This window comes from Eschrichtius robustus, chromosome 17 (assembly GCF_028021215.1).
Source record: "Eschrichtius robustus isolate mEscRob2 chromosome 17, mEscRob2.pri, whole genome shotgun sequence".
NCBI classification, from domain to species: domain Eukaryota; kingdom Metazoa; phylum Chordata; class Mammalia; order Artiodactyla; family Eschrichtiidae; genus Eschrichtius; species Eschrichtius robustus.
Window position 1 is genome coordinate 48,864,062 of NC_090840.1, and position 25,512 is coordinate 48,889,573.

Consider the following 25,512-nt stretch of genomic DNA (forward strand, 5'->3'; position numbering starts at 1 on the left):
AAAGAAATGAAAATTCCCAGGATAAAATGCAAGGCTTCATGACATGACCACTACTTTTCTCTCCTGCATCAGCACCACCACATATAAAAATGATCTATACCCACACTTCATGCTATAGCCCTTGGGAACTATTCAGGATCCTAGAGAATGTAGTTCTATGTCTCCCTTTATACATGCTACTTTCTCTGATTAGAAAAACCTTACTTTGTACTACAACCTCATCTCTACTCCAGCAAAGACTTCCTTTACTTCCGGCCTCAACACCTGTACATACACCCACCCCAACTACCAATAATGCTGAGTTTTATCATTATCTAGACATAACTTACCACAGTACTTATCAAAATGTACTATAAACACTTGCTTGCCAACGTATCTCTCTCAGAGACTGTAAGCTATTTAAGTAAGGGGATTGTTATCTTATTCCTACTTTTCATCCCTACATATACACATTGTGCTGGCATGGAGTAGGTGGTGAATAAATGTTTGAAAAATGCATCAAAGAATGAAGCAGGTTGTACATTAACAGACCTATGGAAAAGCCATTCAATTTTTACTTTCTATAACCAAGCCAAGTATCTGAACTAATAAACTAATAAAACTGAAATACCAACATTAATTTTTACTAATTCTGTAATCAGTAGAAATAAGTAAATAAACAATATCATGTAGTTCTTAATTTTTATAGCTCATTTTTTAAGAGTTTTTATTTTAATATTTTTTAAAATATTTTATTTATTTATTTGGTTGAGTCGGGTATTAGTTGTGGCAGGCAGGCTCCTTAATTGCAGCTCGAGGGCTCCTTAGTTGTGGCTCGCCGGCTCCTTAGTTGTGGCATGCAAACTCTTAGCTGCGGCATGCATGTGGGATCTAGTTCTCTGACCAGGGATCCTAACCCGGGTCCCCTGCATTGGGAGTGTGGAGTCTTAACCACTGCACCACTAGGGAAGTCCCCTTATAGCTCATTCTTCAAAACATTTTCTTCCATCAAGAAAATGGGACCCAGTGAAAATATGAAGACTCTCCTCAAAAGTTTTACAATCAAAAAATGAGTTTATTTCAAATAGTGAGCCAGAATTCCTAAGTAACCTCGCAGTAAATTAAACAATGTGATCTATGATTCATATGTAGACCTTTACTCCATATGCAGAAAACAGAGATACATTAAACTTGCTTTATCTTATGGTAAAAATTAACAATATTAGAGGGACTTTTTTTAATGCTATGAACTAAAAACTGAAAACTTGAATTTTTTAAACTGGAAAAGTAAAGCTTAGTAACACTCAATTACCAATATCCTGCAAATGTGTTAAAAAGCCTTCTAAACCTTTTAAAATTTCCAGCAGACCTATATATGTATAATGTATAGGGCATATTTCTAAGGTAAGAGAAAGGTCTCACAGTCTGTAGTACTGGCTTCTTTAGATTCAGCTTTTTCTGACATATAAAATAGAGCTAACAACTGTACCTCTGCCTCATAAGATTGTTGCAAGGACTAGAATTCATATATTCCACAGAGAACAGTGCCTAGTACCTAGTAAAAACTCAGTAAATGTCTAGGTGGTGGTGGTGGTAGTAGTAGTAGTATAATTATTATGAAATGCCCAACTCCCCAAAAGTTAACCAACAGAATGTCTCCAAAGGAAAAGAGAGCACACCACTTAGATCAATCTACATTTATTAATACAAGTCACCAAGCCTTTTCCCACTTCTTTCTGCTGCTTCCCATTTAACTGAAGAAAGATTTCACTAGTATTCTGCTGTAGATTCACTCCTCAGTCACTTCACAAATAAAGTACCATGAAAACACAACACCAAAACAAACAAACAAACAAAAAAACCCAGCACTTAACGACAATCCTGTACTCCAATGGAACTGATTCAATGCTACCGCAGTGTGGGTCTCTATTTTTTTATCTGTCCAAAGGCAATCATACTACCCATCCAATCTTACAGGGTTAATTGTGAGGACTAAAGAAAATAATATATGTAGAACTGTCTGTTAAATTTTAAATATTTATAAAACATTTCATAAATATCAGTTAATAATACTCTTGCCATAAAAAGGTCAGATAATATATATTCCACATTTTAAGCACAGATTGCCCTTGCCTTTTCAGAACCAGGTCTGGACTTCTTCTAGCGTAACTTTATTTGGTTTGGGTGCATACATGGACACCTCATAAGGTGCTCTCTTCAAGGATACCTTATATTACTATGCATAAGAATGTTTTCCATATTGATTGAAAAGAGATGAAAAGGACTAACAAATTCAGTGAAAGCATAAATGATTAAGAGGTGTGAGAAAACAATCTCTGGTTTTGGGGATTTAGAAGTGTTTAGGCGAATAGTTTACTTAAAAACAATCCTAGAAACATGGATCCTAAGTACTACCTTAAATCCCTCTAGAACACAACACTTTTGTAATTACATGTACTCTACTTCCTTGCTGGGGCACTCAGCACTGACAAGCAAATTCATGGAAAGAATGAAGAGTGTAAGGATGAATGTGCACTGACTAACATTAACTTCCTGCTGTGTGTCAGACACTATGCAAGACAATTTTTTCTAGTTTCTCATTTAACTCACACGACAACCTTAAGAGATATTCCATTTGCTTTTCAACAGATGATAAAACTGAGGCTAAAGATTTTTATGTCACAGAGATAGTACGTGGTTTAGAGAGACTGGAAAGCTAAACCTAAAGATCTGACTTCAAAGCCATTTCTCTCCATTTCACCACATTATTACCCAATGAAGCAGCCAAGCTTTTTAAACCCCACCACGGACTTATGTCTCACTGAACTAGTTGCTTAAATAAGCCAACAAGATTTATAGGGAACATCAACACAAGTTCTTCCAGTCCTTTCTAAATGAATCGACAACGTAAAGTAAATATCTCCTAATAACTGGTTTAAACACGAAGAAAACTTACCCTTCATTCAAATAACATTCTACTAAACCAGAACGATCTCCTTACCCTAACACAATGGTTTTGCAAAATGTCAAAAAATCATACTGAGAACTTCCGATTCATCCAAGGACATTTTCTATGTTAGCCGAGTAATATATACATAAAGTATATACCAAGTATATATATACAAAAAAAACTTGGGGGAGAGGGGTGTCTATTCAGCCACATGCTCCTCATTAAGAAAAATTTTAAAATTATTTATATACCATAAGAAAAAGGTAGTCTTATAATAAAACAGAACAGCATAATATCACTTTTAATAGATGTCAAATATTTAGGGTCTTTGTTGGTTCTATATAAAGCTCTACCCAATCAAGTCAGGTTTAGGGATTCAGCCTCCTATAAATACTTCCATGGCAAGATAGAACCTATATTAAAAAAAAACACACAAGGCAAATTTAAATAAAACAAAGATTCTCTGGTCTATATACCCAGTTCTTTCAAAGTAAACCAATATTTTCCCATATGAATTTTTCTTTGGAAAAAACAGGAATAAATCCCACTTGATCAAGGAAATTGCCAAAAGAATACATGTTAATCTAACATGGCTGGCTTAGTTTGCATATCGTAAGTCACTCAATTCTAGTCTCTGGACATGGAAAATTAATCATTTTCAGCCACTTGTTTTACTGCATGTTAAGTCTCAATTACCCACAACTAAAACAGATAGAGCAATGACATTTCATGGTGTCCCAAAAACATACATCAACAGTACAGCAAGAAAAAAAAAAAATAATGCAGACCCTAATAGAAAAGGTAACATTTTTGTTGGCTTTACCTCTTTCCCACAGGCGTTTCAATAGTGTAAACCTTAATTCACATACCTTGACTCCTCAGAACTTTCAAGAAAAAAAGATCATGCTGCCTTTTTAAAAAAATCTCAACTGTTAGTAAATGAATGAAAGGAAGCATAGCTTTCCAAGATGACTTTCTAAGTCCTTTTTATCTTGTCGCTGTCAGTTACTTTTCTAATTTCTAATTCTAATAAAAATTTTAGCATAACTAAGAAAGACAACTAAAATTACTCAGGAATTTTTATGCAAAACTTCCAATTTTGTGTCCTAAACTTTTTTACTCCAAAGTGAGTTCACCAACTCTGACAGATGTTTTATAACTCTGTTTAAATATTTAGTCAGTAAAAGGATGAAATAAAAAAAACACTCAGAATGATTTCATTCTTCTCAAAAACCAGGGTGGTCTATCGGCAATTTTGGTACCAGTGGTGTTGCCGGGGGAACAAAATGAAAACAGGTGCCATCAAATTCAAATTAAAGATTTAGTTCTATTTTAAACCACCTTAAACAATGTTTCCATAAACTTTCTAACTGATACTGCTATAAATTTGACAATATTTTACAACAAGAAAAGGATTATAAATTGTCTGTAGACCATCAAATTTTAACTGTAACAAATTTAGACTGATTGGCAACACTTCCTTTAAAAAAACTTTCTTTCATTAAATATGCAACATCATTTAAAAAATGGAATGAATATATATAATAAAAGGCAAGTCAAGATAAGGAAACAGAGCAAGTATAAATTCTGATAGTCTTTTCTGAAAGATTTTACCTTGATTTGAATCTACACAGTTTTAAAAATTAAACACAAAAAAAGTTTAAATTCACAACATATAAAAGTTATGTAATTATTAACATTATGAAAATCTTAATTTTTCCTCATAAACATAATTGTGATTTAAGATTTATTGTTAAAAATCAAATGACGTTTTCTCCACAAAAATATCCAATAACTTTTGTTTTATTTTAGTACTGAAAAGAATATAAGCACTTGGCTTCTACCATTAAAGAGCACTTTTTTAATTCTTAAAAGAGATGAAGCAAGTGCCTCAATATAAAAGTTAACCAATGTTTTTAAAAGTTCATTACAGTACTAAACATTTTTTTACTTGTTTCATATGGTATCAGTGACAAAACACTTTATCTTGCTAAAAGTTTTCTTCTAAGAAATGAGCTTATAGGAAATTTTTAAATAGATGATATTGCATTTAGGTTTATGGTCTCGATAAGACTCTATGAGAGTCTTTCAGATAGAGTTAAGTATTTTGTTCCCAATGAAGATTCTAGACATATAGGTAAGATGAGATGCACATTTTGCAGTATTATTAATCAGAAAATAATTTCTCTTTGTTATCAGTTTTGACACTTGAAAAAATTTTTAACTGATAGGAGCATTTCATCTTGCACAGATGAGAGTTCTTTTATTCTGATCACAAGTAATCAAATTCTGTTGTCATTTCAAATCTTTCAGACAGTTCAAACTTTTACTGTTAGCAGTGCTCTAGGGAAACACAAGTTGGTTCATTAGTGTGGAATCAAAACTTACGATCAGCTCCATTCGTTGGATTCTTTCCAATACTTATCCACACTGAAAGTTTCATCAGCTAGTTTTCTGAAAATCTTAGTTTTCCGTATTAACAGATAAATGTCTTTGAAATTTTCTAGTTTAAAAATTTCCCCCATTAAATTATAGTTGCAAAAATAACAGAATCTTTTTTTCAGATTAGCACTTGTAAGTATTTGAATCATAAAAGAAAAATACACAGTATTATATGAAGTTGATCAATGTAAAACTTCCTTTACAGTTATGTTAAAGTTTCAAATAATCTCACTTGTGTATAATTATGAAATTACTGTACTGGTCTACTGCTTACTTTGAAAGTGATTAATCAAAGTCAGAGAAAGCCAACCATCAACTGAAGTATGTTTCAAATTTCCTTCTCAGAGAAATGTCAAAAAAAGATGAATCAATTTTACTTTAATTAAAACCTCATCTAGAAATATGAAATAAATGTTTTCTATTTAATTCCAATTATATTTCAATTGTATCCAGCTTTCAAACTGCTTCTGCTACTTGATTACACGTGCCAAATTAATCTTTTCTTATGATTCATATAAACAGACTTAAAATCAAAAGACTTGGATATTTGATTATCTATACAGTATTTTACATCATATTCCAAATCAAAGAGCCCATTAACAAAAAAACTAACTATAAACAAATTACCCTCAGTTCATTAATGGCTATTTATCTCTTAAGCAATGCATTACCTAAGAATACTTAAATTTTATTCTTCACATTTTAGAAATCTTAATATTTTTCTTACATTCTCCACTATCTCATAAAAGCACAACAAATGCATTGGCCTAAATTTCTAACTCTGAATTGCTTTCCCAGAAGAGTTAGAAGTAACTCTTCCTGCTAGAACCAGGATACATTTGTTATAGCAACCCAATCATAAAAGTACCCTAAAGTTCTGTGACCCAGGAAAGACTCCTTTAACACCAAATGACCATAATGTCAAAACCACAAAATACCCTTAGCTAAGTTTCAGATATGTGTATATTTGGTAGGTTCAAATGCAGGAAGACTTGTCCTTTGTACATCCTAACATCCTTTGTTACATCTTTTCAAAGAATAAGAAGGCAGGGGAAACAGATTCATCTCAAATACTTCTGTTTTACTAATAAGCAGCAATCTTCCAAACATTGAAAGTGGAAATTTTAGAACAAAAGACACCTTCTATCATGTCTTCTTAGGGTACTTCACACAGACAGCCAGGGAATCAATGAATAAGTAAGGGAATATAGAGCCTACAACGGCATCAAGCAACATATTGCACAACTGAAGGCAACACAGTACCAACTCCTTACAACACATGAGTCAAATGAACCTCCTGCTCCTCCCACTCCTTCACTTACCTCCTTTCTCCTACACTGTTCTATTTATGGCCTAGCTCTTCAAAAGCATCTGAAGGCAGGAAAGATTCAGGATGCCTTCCACATGAGAGAAGAAATAACTCACTGGTGCAATGGAGAGATGTTCAGAGAAGGCTCAAGCTCGCAGCATCCTTCAACCATAAGCTCTTCCATCTATATCTTTAGAAGATAACTGTAGTTATAAATAACTTGTCAAACTTTTTCAAGGGTTTCCTGTTGACAAATATATGAAAATCAGTACTTACTGCACTGTATAAAAAATGAATAGAAAAGGGAAAAAAGAAAGTACTGACTCATGATAAGAAGTAACGATCAAGAGGCAAATAGAAATCATTATATTTAATGTGAAACCCTTAGCCTCAATTAGAAGCTCACTCAATCTAAGCTGGTCAACACTGTGTTTAACATGAAAGAAACAGTCAATATTAAAGAACATGAACAGGATGCTAGAAATATATTATTGACAAGGCAAATGAAATTAGAGAATGTATAATACAGTTCTCCGGGATGAGAATCTGTCAACTGTTTAACTTTCAGAAACATTACCTAGGAAATTAGAAGACAGCCTGTATGAATAGAAGGGTTAATTCCTTACATGGAGGCTTTGCACCTAGAACTACTGTCTAAACCCATCTGAGGCAAAAAGACCACTTTCCGCTAGGAGCAAAGTAAAGACACAGTTAATTATAACTACATGCCAATGTAAATGCCATAAATTCAATAAATCATCTATATGAAAAAGAAATTAACAATGTGGTTATTTGTATACATATAAAGATAGCAGCAACTAAAATTATCTTTTGTATTATGTAAAACAAAATGCTTAAGGACCCATTGATAAACTTCTCTGAGATAAGTGTTGATATATAGATATAAATTTTTTACTGTCTTGGGGGAGACATTTTCTACAGTATCAATTATTTGACACTATAATGAAACTATGGCTCAAAAATATGTTTTACATAAACTCTCTCATCTACATGTCATCAAGCTAATTACCAGGACATCACCACTATCTCTTCCACTGGCTCTAGCAGATTCAGAAAAGAAAAAGAGTTTTGTGTTTTGTTTTGTTCTGTTGTACTCAAAGTTCAGCTAAGAGTAAAGCCGTATAAAAGAAATCCTTATTCCCCCAAAAGTCTCAAAGCAATTGCTTCAGAAAAGAAGAAGGATGCTTTCTCTATTAGCCAAACAATATAATTTAAGAGTAAAGAGTTATTTAAGATGACTTAACTTTTCTCAAACAAAGTAGAAAGTTAGGTGGTAATAAGGTTAGTGAACAGAATTCTGGGAAACTGCCAAATTCTGGCACATTCTGATCATCAAGCTATTACTACTGCAGGGAAGGGGGACACTCTTGAAGAACTCTGATGCAGGCTTAAATTTTACATAAAGAGAAGCCATATAATTGCTATCAAATGCTTTAGAGCTCCAAGAAGCAGCTACCACACTTTGCTGTGTTTCTTTAAAAATATATTTATATACCCTATTGACTTTGGGTGGTATTTAGCTCCAAAAATACCAAAGTATCAAAAAGATAATTAATGCTTGGTCTTACATACTTTATGTGTGGCCTCTAAGCTTTCTCATTGCCCAAACATTCAGCTATACCACTTAAATTTTTCCAATTATCATGGGATCCCCTTTTCAATCTGGTTCAGTATATACTTAGGATCTACTTCATACAAGGATGAACACAACACTATCTTACATCTGGGTTAACAGACCAGGATCTGGAGTCCACTGCCTAGGTTCTAATCCTGGTTCTTCCAATTATTAGTTACTTAGTCTCTATACCTTACTTTTATCATCTATAAACTGTAGATAATAGCAATAACACCTACTTCACAGAACTGTTTGAGGATTAAATATTAGTACAAGCAAAACTTGTAAAACATAACCAGAAAAAGAAATAAAGTACTGGTATATGCTACAACGTGGATAAAAAACATTATGCCAAGTGAAAGAAGCAAGACACCGAAGACCACATATTGCATGATTCTTTGTATGAAATGTCCAGAATAGGTAAGTCCACAGAGACAGAATACAGACTAGTGGTTGCCAGGGTCTGGAGGGAATGAGGATAAAATGATTAATGAGTACTGAGTTTTACTTTGGAGTGATGGAAGTACTTTAGAGCTAGGTAGAGGTGGTATTTACACACCACTGTGAAGGTACTAAATGCTGCTGAATTGTTCACTTTAGAATAGCGAATTTTATGTTACATGAATTCCTGCTCAATAAATTTAAATTAAACTAAAAAAGAAAGAAGTAATAAACTATTTATTGACTCCTTCAAAAAATATTCAGAACAATGGTAAGCATGTAGAAAAGGTTCAATAAATGTTAGCTATATAAATTATTATCCATACCACAAAAACTAGTAAATACACAGGATAATATGCTATATTCCAAAAATTTTAATAATACACAAAAGCTTAGAGTTTTATGTTTACTTTTAAGTATTCATTTTATAATTTATTTCTTTTAAATTCATCATGAGATTATGTAATTCATCTACCAGGAACTCTTTTTCTCCAAAAAAGATATTCATACAAAAAATACACATGAAAAATAGCAACTAAAAAATTACTTTGTATATTTACTGTTCCATGTTATCCAAGTTATAAGCGTAATTTTGACATACAGCATTTATGTGTTTAACTACCTGGAAAAACAAAAAAAAGTAGCTAAATTATTAAGAAAATACACACAAAATGGCAACCAAAGAACTATTTTGTAAATTTAACCCCACAAATTGTAACTATTATATTGTTATACTCAGATGTTAAAATAATGTAATATGTAAAATACCACTAAAAGATTTACACATATATTTACAAACTCAATGGAAGGTTCAATTTGCAATGAATCAGAAAAATTCTTCACGATGGAAGACAAAATGGGAATCAAGAACTGGATCAGCCCAGGGAAAGCAAATAAGAAAGAACATAAAATCATAAGGCTATATTTATGGCTATCAGAGATCACTAATTCATATTCCTGTTTTAAGGCAAAAAAAAAAGTATTCCATATTCTAAACCTGAAGCCTTTATCCTATAGCTTAGGGAAAATATGTCAATAAATGAAGAGATCACAGTCAGCTCCCAAACCATCAATTATAGTGGCCAAAAGATCAAGTCTGAAAATGCTTCACCTCAAATAAAAGGCTACTAGAAGAAACTAGGAGGCACTTTCTACTAATATCTCAAAAGAAAAACCATGAAATGCTCCGAAGGCAAGAGAATAGTTCATATTTTCCATTTCTTTGTCTCACATACTTGTTTTACTATTAGAAGGCTTTTTGTTTTCTTTGTCATGCCTAATGTTTGTCTTATAAATTTCCATTAAATGTGTTACAAAAGGTTCCTGTTGAGAATGATAACTATATTTCAAATATACATTTAACAACAAAAGGAAACTGTCATTAATAATTTTAATATGAAATTAAATTATTGAAATAAACTTTGAAATATTATATGTTGACATCAAGTCAAAGAATTGGGGCATGAAGCATGTAACCTTTACTAGATCAAAAGCAAAATTTAGGTTAAGCTTTTTAAAACAGCCAAATATTTAACAATGGAAGAAAAATACACATTATTGCTTTATGAATAAAAATACAAGTTTGTGGGAAATAAAGCATTCTACTTTCTTTTTTTTTTTTTATTTTTATTTTTATTTTTTTTAAAGATTTATTTTATTGATTAATTGATTGATTGATTGATTGCTATGTTGGGTCTTCGTTTCTGTGCTAGGGCTCTCTCTAGTTGCGGCAAGTGGGGGCCACTCTTCATCACGGTGCGCGGGCCTCTCACTATCGAGGCCTCTCTTGTTGCGGAGCACAGGCTCCAGACGCGCAAGCTCAGTAGTTGTGGCTCACGGGCTCAGTCGCTCCGCGGCATGTGGGATCTTCCCAGACCAGGGCTCGAACCCGCGTCCCCTGCACTAGCAGGCAGACTCTCAACCACTGCGCCACCAGGGAAGCCCAAGCATTCTACTTTCTATATCACGCATCTACATTGTTAATAGCGTTACACTACATATGATATGAGAAAAAACTTTACAACTATAAAGATTTTTTAAACGTTATCTTTTCCTCTGAAGACCTTTAATAATTTCCTGAAATTATTTAAATGTGATTCACACTAAACAGAGATGTACTTCTCCCACATCTCAGTTCCACTGAATAAAAATATTATGCATTCTGTATGCCCTCTGATCTGTACGTCTAACATCTAGAGAGCTGGGTTAGCTGTGGCAAACAGTATGGTTTTATTAAAATTAAACACTGAATTATTCACCATATGATCTAGCAATTAAAAGCAAGAACTCAGATATTTGTACATCCCTGTTCCAGGTTCATGGTGGCATTATATACAATAACCAAAAAGTGGAAACAAACCCAAGTGTCCATCAGTGGATGAATAGATAAACAAAATGTTGCATATACACACAATGGAATACTATTCAGAATAGATCAACAAAATGTTGCACATACACACAATGGAATACTATTCAGGCTTAAAAAAGAATGATATTTTGACGCATGCTACAACATGGATGAACCTTGAAGATATGCTAAGTAAAAGAAGTCAGACACTTTAAAAGGACAATATTACATGATTCCACTTATACAAAGTGCTTAGAATAGTCAAATTTATAGAAACAAAAAGAATGGTGGTTACTTAGGACTGGGGAGAGGGAGTAATGGACAGCTACTGTTTAACGAGTACAGAGTTTCAGTTTGGGATGTTGAAAAAGTTCTAGGGGTGGATAGTAGTGATGGCTGCAGAACCATGTGAATGTATTTAATGCCACTTAAAAGTGGTTAAAATGGTAAATTTATGTTGTACATATTTTACCACAATAAAAAGAAAAAGGAAAAATCTTTAAAGTTCTGGAAATGGATGGCGGTGATGGTTGTACAACGTAAAGGTACAGCTGACCTTTGAACAACACGTGGGCTTGAACTGCACAGGTCCACTTATATGCACATTTTTTCAGTAACTACTATATGTGTCATTGACCTGTGCACTTAAAAATGGTTAAAATGGTAAATTTTATGTTATGCATATTTTCCAACAATTGTTTTTTAAAAAGTTGGGTGAAGTCTTTCAGTAGTTTCACTCTTAACTGATTATTTTTAGAGCAGGTCAGAATATAGTTGGCTAAGAGGTTTCTGAATACATTGTAAGCAACTGAACCACCACTACAGCTAACCAGCGCTCCTAAACCAAGCACTGCCTAGCAGAAGTATTACTGCCCTTCAACCTACTGGCCCTGACTAAGCCTGGCAACCATACAGAATGCTTTATATTGCTACTGCAGCAGTAAGCGATGGGATCTTAAAATACAGCACTTGATGATCAAAGCATGAGCGTGTTATAAACAGAATATACTTTAAATCCATTTTCCCCAAGGCTAATGACCGCACCTTCACCCTCAATCACATTCCCTTCCTCTTTGACCAGGGCCTTGTGTTACTGTTTGTCATCTTTGGCCCCACTCCTTATATCTTTAATCCTCTCCCTGAGTCCTTCATCTCATTCTAAAATCAGATTAAGTCCCTTCATCCTATTAAAATCTTTCCTCAACCCTGATGCCTTTAAACTATCTCCCGAACTTCTCTCCTCTTCTTGGTTGCCAAATACCTAAACTAGATTCTACTGGTGCTGCTTTCTACTCCCCTACTTCCCCCTTCATTCCTTGATCCCTCAGGAATCGGCTTCTGCCCTACCACTCAATTAATTTACACTCCTGAAAGTGAACCATGACCTCCAATCTGATAATCTCTTCATACTACCCAATCTAAAGGCCAAAATGACAAACAGTGATAAAAAGTCATCAGCCACCTCCTTCTTAAAACTCTTCTCTCCCTTGCCTGAAACACCATGTTCTCCTAATTCTTCTCTTACTCTCTAGCTTCTCTTTTACCTCCCTCCTCCAAACCCCCAAATACGGGTACTGTTATTCTGTCCTTCATCATTTTTTCCTTCTCAGAAGTTTTCTTCTTGAAATTCTGCAAAATATTTTATAAATGCAGAATACCATCGGCACAAGGGATACTAGAAGGACTCAGGTAGTTGGAGAACAACTACACTTACGTCAAAAGCTAAGTAGCTGGCAAAAGAGGAATGCTTCCCTACTGCACATGCATATATACCAGTGTTCAAGGTTAAGAAAACCACATTTGTAGTTTTTGGCAGGTAAAATACATTTTAAATGAAAAAAACATTTAGAATGTTTTCTTTTTTAAATGACTGTACCGCTAGAAGGAAGTATCTAACAATCTGCTCATTATTAATTGCATGTTTTCTGATATGGTTAATTATTTAGGCTTGATGCAATCATTCAGCTGGTTAAGACTACTTACTTGATACAAAGTTAAAGATAGGATGTATAAGTTGCAATGTAAATATCAGTTTCTTAAGGCTCAAAAATAATTTCCTCTAAAAGAGAGTTTAAAAAATTTCATAGAAATAAAAATGAAATCCATACAGAATTGATGTTATACCTTAATTTAAAAGTTGTCAGAATATTTATAGTCTTTAAAAGTATAATTTATGATAATTAGTGGATAATAATCTATTACTATTAAATACTAAAACCAAGACATTTTTACACACTTTAGGATTGTTGACTAGCAATGACTCCTCTTTGTAAAAATTTTTTTTTATTGAATGAAAGATTCTTTGAATTCTATAATGCTTTCACAAGCTTCACACACGATTTCACATAATCCCATAATAACCCTTTTTCCCCTTACCCCTATAAGCAATGGCTTCTTTAAGTTGTTTCCTTTTGCCTTAAAAAAGGACACTACTCATTTTAAAGCTTTATCATAGAAGTAGAATATATAAAATTATTTCATTTAAGCAATTTTCTAAACATTTTAGGGTTCAAAACACTTAAAGAATATGGGGAAGCTCCCAAGATACAGTGCTAAATGAAAAACGAAAATTACAAAACAACACAATCTCATGATTCCAATTCTGGTTAAAAAACAGTATGTTCTCATGGTCGCGATATACATGCAAAGCAAACATGGATACCATATATCAAAATGCTAACTGCGAATCTCTAGGCAGAACAAGTGCAAGTGATTTTTTATTTTCTTGTTTATATTTTGCTTTCTTTCTTTCCTCCTTCCTTCCTTTCTACAATAAACATGCATTACATTTGTAGTTGGGCTTCCTGGAAGAATAAACTCTACATTCCATTCAATTTTCTGCCTTATATTTTGACAGAGTGGAAAAAAGATCATCTCACAAAGTTGTACAGAATGGCTTTAAAGCATTTTCAGTGTTCTCATGCACCTGATCCATCAACAAACCCTGTTAATCTACTTTTCAAAATATACCAGAAACCAACTACTTCTCACTATCTTCACTGCTTTTACCATCCTCATCCAATCATCTCTTTCGTGGTTCATACAAGTCTCCTAAACTAGTTGATGTGATTTCACCCTTGTAACTCTCCAGGCTATTCATTCTCATGTCACTCCTCTACTCAGAAATCCTCAGTGACTTCTCACCTATTCAGAATAAAAGCCTAAGTATTTACTATAACCTTCAAGTCTCTATGATCCGTACCCGGAGTTAGCAGGCACACTCCCACTTCAGGACCACTGAACTTGCAGTTAGTTGCCTCTACCTGGTATATTCCGTACACAGATATCTTCATTTCCTTTAAGTTTTTATTCAAGTGTCATCTCCTCAGTGAGGCCTTCACTAGCAATCCAGTACTGTACATCAACCACTCCACTCCATCGCTGAAATTTCCTATCTCACTTCCCTGCTTGATTTTTTCTACTGCAGGACTTATTACTAACATACTAGATGTTGTATTCACTTCTCTTCTTTATTATCTCTCCCTCATTAGAATACAAACGCAATAAAGAGAATATTTCATCTTTTTTTTTTTTTTGCTGCTGCTGCATCCTCAGCACCTAGAACAGTCCCTAGCACATAGTAGGTGCTCAGTAAATATCTGCTAAATGAATGAATAAATGCATTCCTTTGTAAAGCCAAAGCTTCTAGGTCACGGTAATAGTTGACTCACCTCATGTCATGAAATGACTGCAACTCATTTATTCATATTCTGAAAATCAGTATCTAAAATTGACTTTACAGAGGGCTAAGAGGTGAAGAACAGCTATGGTAAACAATAACGTAGCCACATTTTCTCAAGCCTAGAAAGAAGCATCCAGGATCTTCTCTTCAAAATTCAGCAATAAAATTATGACCTGATTTGTTATATCAAAGGTTCTCTGGGAGATCACATTGCTGTTATTGTTGATACTAAAAAGTAAGCAATATTGGCTAAAACCACACAGTTACTCTTCTAAGTTTTCCACTAGAATATTCAATTCCACTCTATGAGGCTGGATATAAAACTTTCCTTATATATAAACAAAAAACAAGCTGAATATCATACTTCTCTGCACCTGAGTATCTGTTATCTAAAAGATCTTGGGATATTTTATAAACATCAATCAATGCTGTGCAAAGAAAGCTAAGGCGGAATAGGCAATTAGATACTGTGAAAAACTGGAGGCAATCAGAAGAAATACAGTCCATGGTGGCAGTGACACAAGCTAAGCAGGAGGTATGGATAATCTGGGTAAGTGCCATGGAAAAATAAATATCATGATTGGACTGGAGGCAAATGGAAACAGTTCAAATTGGCTTCGTACAGTACTCTGTGGAACATATGACGTCCATATGTCCATTACCAACAAACTGAAACATGGAAAATAACAAACGCCAATGCCGTGATGGCTATAAGAACACACCCAATGCCAGTCTCTACCACACCACAGCAGCATAACTTACTACAGCTGCCAGGTAAGCTGGCTAAGAAGTCAGAAGCAATAAGAAAAGAAAAGGGGAAAGACCTAACTATAAACTGTTCTCTTTCTGTACAGAAGAAAAAGCCGGAATCTACACTAGAAAGTAAAATGTGGCCAAAGTCAAGGCTGAAAGTAAAGTGCATCTTTTTTTCTGTAGAGTTCCCAAAAGTATAAAATACTTCAGAATTAAAGAGGTCAGCATTTTATCCAAAACTACAAATGATTTAAGATTCAAAGAACTAAATAAAATAAGAATGGGATAGGATGGAATAACATTCAAGAAAAAAAAAAAAAGTGTAAACGTGACCTTTCAAATTCGAAACACACAATAGAGAACTAAAACAAACTGACCAAAAGATGTGCTAGGAATCCATTATGTTGTATGTCAGTGCTAACAAGTCTACCAAGTTTTCTTTCCATATTCTCTACCCTCCAAAGTGATTCATCTTCAAGATAAAATCATTGTTGATATGAAAGAAGTAGTGCTTAGGCAAATGTCATGAAGACCAATATATACAGCAAAGCCAAAACTATAAAAAAAAAAAACTTACAAAAAGTAAACTAACATCTTAGAGCCTATCTGGTAGTCCTGACCTTTTCAACCAATCAAAACCAGATAGTCCCAGCCAGGTGAACTGCATAAAAATAACCTCAGCCCTAATTCAGAAATATATTGGTTGTCACTCACTGAAACTATATAGTAATAAAATCCAGCAGTTAAAAATACATAACTAGGGCTTCCCTGGTGGCGCAGTGGTTGAGAGTCTGCCTGCCAATGCAGGGGACACGGGTTCGAGCCCTGCTTTGGGAAGATCCCATATGCCGCGGAGCAACTAGGCCCGTGAGCCACAACTGCTGAGCCTGCGTGTCTGGAGCCTGTGCTCCGCAACAAGAGAGGCCACGATAGTGAGAGGCCCGCGCTCCGCGATGAAGAGTGGCCCCCACTTGCCACAACTAGAGAAAGCCCGTGCACAGAAATGAAGACCCAACACAGCCAAAAATAAATTAATTAAGTTAAAAAAAAAAAATACATAACTATTTTATAGTATCAATAAATATCAATGTCATTCCTGTTTCAACCTGACTTCCCATTCTACCCTCAAACCCCCAAACTTGAAACCAAGTACAATTTCTTGAGTAGCTGGAGTGTGGTTAAGGAAAGGAAGCTATGCTTGTTTGTAAGGAATCTGCCATTTCCTCCCTGCCAAAACACTTGTTTAAAAAGTCATGTAATATTTCTATTAAATTGTAAATGCAGCCGACAAGGAAATGGCCTACTGGCAGTGTATTACCTTTGTGGCAGTGCCAACAGGCCTACAGCAAAATAGCGCACATGATAATTTCAACATGCATTCCCAAGTAACAAAATTGTGCTTTACATAAATACCACAGAACCTGAGCAAGATCCAGAAAAAGCAATGAAAATTTGCCCAAGCTTTCATGCTTGCCTATATCAATTGTATGTCATAACTAAAGCAAAATAGAAAAGCATCTACATATGTCCAAGAAGCTTGTGAAGTTAGATCATATAACCCTGGGAAAACTATTGCAACTTAAATCTGTGTATTTCTTGTTAACCACTGTAACAACTCACTAATAAAAATTAAGAAAAACTGTGGGTATCAAATGAACCAAAATGTACTAACTACATACAAGTCCTTAAAGACTATAATGCAACTTATTAACAGGAACATATGTTCAGTGTAAGCCACAATTGTTATGTTAAATTACTTCTTCCTTTGATATCACTCATTTGATTACAGAATTTAAGAGATCCACAAACCTTCCAATTAAAATGGTGACCTTCAGTTTATAAGTCACTTACTGCAATGCTTATAAAGTCACCTCTGATCATTTATCCCTTACCTTTCATTACATAGCACAACTACATGTAATTATGCTATTTAAATGATCCCAGATGTAATGAAGATGATTCTATTTATGTAAAAGTTATACTGAAAACCAAGTTAAGATAAACAAATAATCTGTAATTAATATAGTCCTCTAGGACAGCTGAAAATTCTACTCTGCAAGAATTTAACTAAAATACATAGTTTTTGTTTAAGTCAGATGTGTCTGACTTACAAGTGTCTAACTATCTTCATTTTTAAAAATATGTCTGATCAGTCATGATTTCAAAAGTCAAGTTTGCTACAGACAGCATTTCCTCCAAAAACGTCAGGAATTAAGTGTTGTACACTTGAAATTACAGAGCCAACACCTGCCCTCAGATACCGCCCAACCTCCTAACACAAACACACCTAGATATTTATGTCTTCTAAAATAAATGTTAGCCCAAACAGTTTCTACAACTGGTTTAAAAACAAAATACAACAAAACTTACTATGATCAATGTAGTAAGTCTATACAATTGCTTTTAAGACCCTCAACAGGGTTAATGATTATATCCCTGTTAGCAAACCAAAGCTATTGTCCAGAGGCCAACATTAAGTCTTTCTGATCTCCAGGATCTAAAGTACAGCCCAAAAAATAATAAATAAATAAAATAATAAATAAATAAATATATATATATATATATGAATTAAATCAATTTAAAACTGATATTTTATACAGACACAGATGTAGAGAACAAATGTATGGACACCAAGGGGGGAAAGTGGGGTGGGGGTGGGGGATGGATTGGGAAATTGGGATTGACATGTATACACTAATATGTATGAAATAGATAACTAATAAGAACCTGCTGTATAAAAAATAAATTAAAAATAAATAAAATTGAAATTTTAAATAAATAAACTGCACTTAGTAAAAGTTTGAAAGTCAAGCCATGAGCAAGGATAGGGCTTTCAATTTGGATTTAATTAGCATTTACTTTCATTTTTCAGTTTATTTCACTCTTATTCTAACCTACAAGTACAACATTATTACTGTATGAAAGAAGAATCTGAGCTTGCTAGATTTCAATATTACCACCACAAAGTGTCTTTGAGATAAGAAAGGTAATTGAGCACATATTCAACAAAAACATTTATTGGATGCTCTTATGTAAGTCACTCCACTAGGTTCAATTAGACACACAAAAATGAAACACACGTGTATTTAAAACTTAGATCTAATAGAGGAAATAAGACAACATAATCATTACTATAATACATAGTAAGTTAAAAAAAAATAAAAGCCAGAAGAAAGACAGAGAAAAGGTGAGAATTCAGAGAAAAAAAATATTTTTCTAAATCAGTGGAATGAGGAAATTCAGACAGTAATTAGACATACCTAAAACTAACCTCTCCAGAAGTAAAAGAGTATTGGGGGCTTGGGGGGAAATCATAGATGCCATATGCACATATAGTTACCGGTTCCAGATTAAAACACAAAACAGTGGCATGTTGTAATAAAGTAAATATTAAACAAAACCATACCCTAAATATACAATATAATAAGAAACTCTCTTGAGGGTCACCAATATTATTACTGAGAGCCATAGTTCTCAATTTTGGGGGTCAAGAAACTCTTATTTTCATTGATGAAAATTGTGAACTCTCTCACCAACAAAATGCACACCTGCACACAAACCAATACTTAAATGAAATTTTGGGGGTCCAATGACTCTGAATTCTCTGCTCCAGAAAAAACTCATTCTACTCTCTTGTGAATCACCGTTTCCATTACTGAGCAAGTATACAGTGAAAATGAAGCAGAAAACATCTGTATATCACAGTCTGACCTGAAGTTAGAAAAGAGAGTCTACATGTCTCTGTGTCCTCATGGGCTCATTATTTCCATACTGTTTCCAGTAAAGGCTGCAGAAGTCATCTCAGCAGCCATAAGTAAGGGCTTTAAAGCTTTCAGCAACCTCCCACAGCTGGCAATAAGCTCCCTTGGGTACTGCATAAGGTCCCAATACCGCCAAACCTACTCAATAACCCAAAACAAAATAAGGTGATGATGAAGCAACTGCCTGATCCTTTCCATAGCCAAAAGCTCCCTACGTGGACTGACATGTACACACTGCTATATTTAAAAGGGATAACCAACAAGGACCTACTGTGTAACACAGGGAACTCTGCTCAATGTTATGTGGCAGCCTGGATGGGAGGGGAGTCTGGGGAAGAATGGATACATGTATATCTATGGCTGAGCCGCTTTGCTGTGCACCTGAAACTATCACAACACTGTTAATCAGCTATACTCCAATATAAGATAAAAAGTTAAAAAAAAAAAAGCTACTCTCTGCAAGAACTTGAACTATTTTACTAACTCAATTTGAGACTTGAAAACTTAATAATGCTACCTAATATTTCTAAAGCATTTACTATTTTACATGTATTGCTCACTTACATTGTCTTATATGATCTTCACAACAATCCAGTGAACTGGACAATTAATTGAGAGTCCACTATAACTAACTGACAGATAACAGAATTGACTCAGGACTCACAAGTCTCAAATGCCAGGTCACACCACTATAATGTGGCAACAAGGAAAGCATTACGGCATTGGAAGAAATCAGATTTCCAAAGGTACAGTGATTCTTGCTCTTCAGATGCAAGTTACAAACCAATACTTGGTCACGAAATCAACTAAATGGATTTGGACCACTTATCTTTTTTGTTTTTTAATGAAAAGATGAAATACAGTAGAAGAAGAGAAGACTGTGATAGAATAGAAATCAGAGTGGATCACAAACAGTGATTCATAGTATGAAATATATTTCACATGTGAACCATTATGAACATGCATAGATAAGCACTGTTTTACGTATATTTTGTCTCAATTGTGTGCACACACTTGCATGCACACATGTGCATAATAGGTCACAATGTGAAATATATTTCATACTATGGATCACAGTCAAAACAGTATGAAATGGAGTGCAAGCAAGAAGAACTACAATCCTGCAGCCTGTGGAACAAGAGCCACATTCACAGAAATATAGACAAGATGAAAAGGCAGAGGGCTATATACCAGGTGAAGGAACAAGATAAAACCCCAGAAAAACAACTAAATGAAGTGGAGACAGGCAACCTCCCAGAAAAAAAATTCAGAATAATGATAATGAAGATGATCCAGGACGTCGGAAAAAGAATGGAGGCAAAGATCGAGAAGATGCAAGAAATGTTTAACAAAAATCTAGAATAATTAAAAAACAAACAAACTGAGATGAACAATACAATAACTGAAATGAAAAATACACTAGAAGGAACCAACAGCAGAATAACTGAGGCAGAAGAACGGATAAGTGACCTGGAAGACAGAATGGTAGAATTCACTGCTGCAGAACAGAATAAAGAAAAAAGAATGAAAAGAAATGAAGACAGCCTAAGAGACCTCTGGGACAATGTTAAACGCAACAACATTCGCATTATAGGGGTCCCAGAAGGAGAAGAGAGAGAGAAAGGACCCGAGAAAATATCTGAAGAGATTATAGTCGAAAACTTCCCTAACACGGGAAAGGAAATAGCCACCCAAGGCCAGGAAGTGCAGAGAGTCCCATACAGGATAAACCCAAGGAGAAACATGCCGAGACACACAGTAATCAAATTGGCAAAAAATAAAGACAAAGAAAAATTATTGAAAGCAGCAAGGGAAAAATAACAAATAACATACAAGGGAACTCCCATAAGGTTAACAGCTGATTTCTCAGCAGAATCTCTACAAGCCAGAAGGGAGTAGCATGATATACTTAAAGTGATGAAAGGGAAGAACCTACAACCAAGATTACTCTACCCGGCAAGGATCTCATTCAGATTCGATGGAGAAATCAAAAGCTTTACAGACAAGCAAAAGCTAAGAGAATTCAGCACCACCAAACCAGCTCTACAACAAACGCTAAAGGAACTTCTCTAAGTGGGAAACACAAGAGAAGAAAAGGACCTACAAAAACAAACCCAAAACAATTAAGAAAATGGTCATAGGAACATACATATCGATAATTACCTTAAACGTGAATGGATTAAATGCTCCAACCAAAAGACACAGGCTCGCTGAGTGGATACAGAAACAAGACCCATATATATGCTGTCTACAAGAGACCCACCTCAGACCTAGGGACACATACCGCCTGAAAGTGAAGGGATGGAAAAAGATATTCCATGCAAATGGAAATCAAAAGAAAGCTGGAGTAGCAATACTCATATCAGATAAAATAGACTTTAAAATAAAGGCTATTACAAGACACAAGGAAGGACACTACATAATGATCAAGGGATCCATCCAAGAAGAAGATATAACAATTATAAATATATATGCACCCAACATAGAAGCACCTCAATACATAAGGCAACTGCTAACAGCTATAAAAGAGGAACTCGACAGTAACATAGTAATAGTGGGGGACTTTAACACCTCACTTACACCAATGGACAGATCATCCAAACAGAAAATCAATAAGGAAACACAAGCTTTAAATGACACAATAGACCAGATAGATTTAATTGATATTTATAGGACATTCCACCCAAAACCAGCAGATTACACTTTCTTCTCAAGCGCATACGGAACATTCTCCAGGACAGATCACAGCTTGGGTCACAAATCAAGCCTCAGTAAATTTAAGAAAATTGAAATCATATCAAGCATCTTTTCTGACCACAATGCGGTGAGATTAGAAATCCATTACGAGCAAAAAACGTAAAAAACACAAACACATGGAGGTTAAAAAATACTAAATAATCAAGAGACTACTGAAGAAATCAAAGAAGAAATCAAAAAACACCTGGAGACAGATGACAATGAAAACACGACGATCCAAAACCTGTGGGATGCAGCAAAAGCAGTTCTAAGAGGGAAGTTTATAGCTATACAAGCCTACCTCAAGAAACAAGAAAAATCTCAAGTAAACAATCTAACCTTACACCTAAAGGAACTAGAGAAACAAGAACAAACAAAACCCAAAGTTAGCAGAAGGAAAGAAATCATAAAGATCAGAGCAGAAATAAATGAAATAGAAACAAAGAAAACAATAGCAAGGATCAATAAAACTAAAAGCTGTTCTTTGAGAAGATAAACAAAATTGATAAACCATTAGCCAGACTCATCAGGAAAAAGAGGGAGAGGACTTAAATCAATAAAATGAGAAATGAAAAAGGAGAAGTTACAACAGACACTGCAGAAACACAAAGCATCCTAAGAGACTACTACAAGCAACTCTATGCCAATAAAATGGACAACCTGGAAGAAATGGACAAATTCTTAGAAAGGTATAACCTTCCAAGACTGAACCAGGAAGAAATAGAAAATATGAACAGACCAATCACAAGTAATGAAATTGAAACTGTGATTGAACATCTTCCAACAGACAAAAGTCCAGGACCAGATGGCTTCACAGGTGAATTCTATCAAACATTTAGAGAAGAGCTAACACCCATCCTTCTCAAACTCTTCCAAAAAATTGCAGAGGAAGGAACACTCCCAAACTCATTCCATGAGGCCACCATCACCCTGATACCAAAACCAGACAAAGATACGACAAAAAAAGAAAATTACAGACCAATATCACTGATGAATATAGATGCAAAATTCCTCAACAAAATGTTAGCAAACAGGGGCACAGGGGCCGCGACTTCCCGGCCGGAGATGTATCTCCATGAATAACTTAAATGACCCCCCAAATTGGAATATCCGGCCCAGTTCCAGGGCTGATGGGGGTGATGGAAGCAGATGGAATTATGCCCTGTTGGTTCCAATGCTGGGATTGGCTGCTTTTCGTTGGATTTGGTCTAGGGAGTCCCGAAAAGAAATAGAAAAAGAGAGGGAAGCATACCATCAGAGAAGAGCTGCCTTCCAGCGGGACCGCGAAGCCAAGTACCATGCCACGATCTCAGAAAGTCGGCGGGCTGTGGCACAGTTGTCCCTGGAACTTGAAAAGGAACAAAACAGAATGACTAGCTACGGAGAAGCCCTCATCTCTCAGCAGTGCAAGATGGTAGAAGAGAAGAAGCTTCTGGAACAGGAGCGGGCTCGGGTCCTGCAGGAGAAGGGGCAGCCCTTGCGGAGTGCATACCTGAGCTGCCTGGACAAGGAGGAGGACTGGCCAACGGAGAGCCAGGCTTCTGCTGAGAGAGTTCGAGGACGCTCTCACAGAAAGACAGAGCATCTACTGCAGTCTGGTTCTCCCTCGCCACAAGCAGCTGGAGATCGAGAAGAGCTTGCTGGTCCGAGCGTCCACTGACCCAGTTGCTGCTGACCTAGAGATGGCGGCTGGCCTGACATATTCAAGCACGACACGTACTGTGGTGACGTCTGGAATACCAACAAGCGCCACAATGGGAGGCTTATGTGGCTGTATCTCAGATATTGGGAACTAATGGTCGAACTGAAGAAGTTTAAGAACGTGGAGAGAGCCATACTGGAACAGTAAGACAGGAGTGAATGGCTCAGCGTCAGACCGGTGTGTGTTCTGGGTTACCCGATGCTTTCCTTCTGCCAGCGCTCCCTGTGTTGTGGCCACACGTGCACACAGCCACCTTTCAGCAGTGGCCTTCTACTCCCGCCACCCTCTGAGCTCTCTGTCCCCCCTCAGCGGCTAAGGACGCAGTTTCTCAGGAGCATTTTTTAAGCTGTCAATATTTTATTAAGCGGAACAGTATAACCTCATAGCTTTAGGGAAAAACTGCTTCTAAGAATGTGAAATATAATATTCATCCTTACTGTAAGTCATTTTTTTGTCTGTTTTTATCACTCCCTAAATTCTTTTTTCCCCTCAAATTATTTTTCTCTCTCCTAAAATTACAGTTATAAGTTGTCAGGTAGTGGATAGGACTGCCTAATAGATGAGAAAGGAAGGTAGTGATACTGTCAAGGTTTTGTGGTGCTTTGAAGCTCTTTCCCACCAAAGGGGAAAAAGTGTTTCTTCTTTCCAGTTGATACCCTTGTGTGTGTTTATGAGCAATGACATATAATTAAAACACCTCAATTTAAAAGCAAAAAAAAAAAAAAAAAAAAAAATGTTAGCAAACAGAATCCAACAACACACTAAAAGGATGATACACCATGATCAAGTAGGATTTATCCCAGGGATGCAAGGATTCTTCAAAATACACAAAGGAATCAATGTGATATACCACATTAACAAATTGAAGAATAAAAACCATACGATCATCTCAATAGAGGCAGAAAAAGCTTTTGATAAAATTCAACACCCATTTATGATAAAAACTCTCCAGAAAGTGGGCACAGAGGGAAGCTACCTCAACATAATAAAGGCCATATATGTCAAACCCACAGCAAACACCATTCTCAATGGTGAAAAACTGAAAGCATTTCCTCTGAGATCAGGAACAAGACAAGGATGTCCACTCTCACCACTATTATTCAACATAGTTTTGGAAGTCCTAGCCAATAAGAGAAGAAAAAGAAATAAAAGGAATATAAATTAGAAAAGAAGAAGTAAAACTGTCACTGTTTGCAGATGACATGATACTATACATAGAGAATCCTAAAGGTGCCTCGAGAAAACTACTAAAGCTAATCAATGAATTTGGTAAAGTTGCAGGATACAAAATTAATGCACAGAAATCTCTTGCATTTCTATACACTAATGATGAAAAATCTGAAAGAGAAATTATGGAAACACTCCCATTTACCACTGCAACAAAAGGAATACAATACCTGGGAATAAACCTACCGAGGGAGACAAAAGACCTGTATGCAGAAAACTATAAGACACTGATGAAAGAAATTAAAGATGATACCAACAGATGGAGAGTTATACCGTGTTCTTGGATTGGAAGAATCAATATTGTGAAAATGACTATACTACCCAAAGCAATCTACAGATTCAATGCAATCCCTATCAAATGACCAATGGCCTTTTTTATGGAACTAGAACCAAAAATCTTAAAATCTGTATGGAGACACAAAAGACCCCGAATAGCCAAAGCGGTCTTGAGGGAAAATAACGGAGCTGGAGGAATCAGACTCCCTGACTTCAGACTATACTACAAAGCTACAGTGATCAAGACAATATGGTACTGGCACAAAAACAG

At 35.3% G+C, this 25,512-nt stretch overlaps 1 protein-coding gene and 1 pseudogene across 1 annotated transcript in view; one reads left to right on the forward strand and one right to left on the reverse strand.

Moving 5' to 3' along the window:
* STK3 (serine/threonine kinase 3) overlaps nucleotides 1–25,512 on the reverse strand; it is a 307,261-nt gene that overhangs the window by 185,157 nt on the left and 96,592 nt on the right. The gene's annotated exons all lie outside the window — the stretch shown is intronic.
* LOC137751565 (coiled-coil domain-containing protein 127-like) lies at nucleotides 23,078–23,955 on the forward strand (annotated as a pseudogene).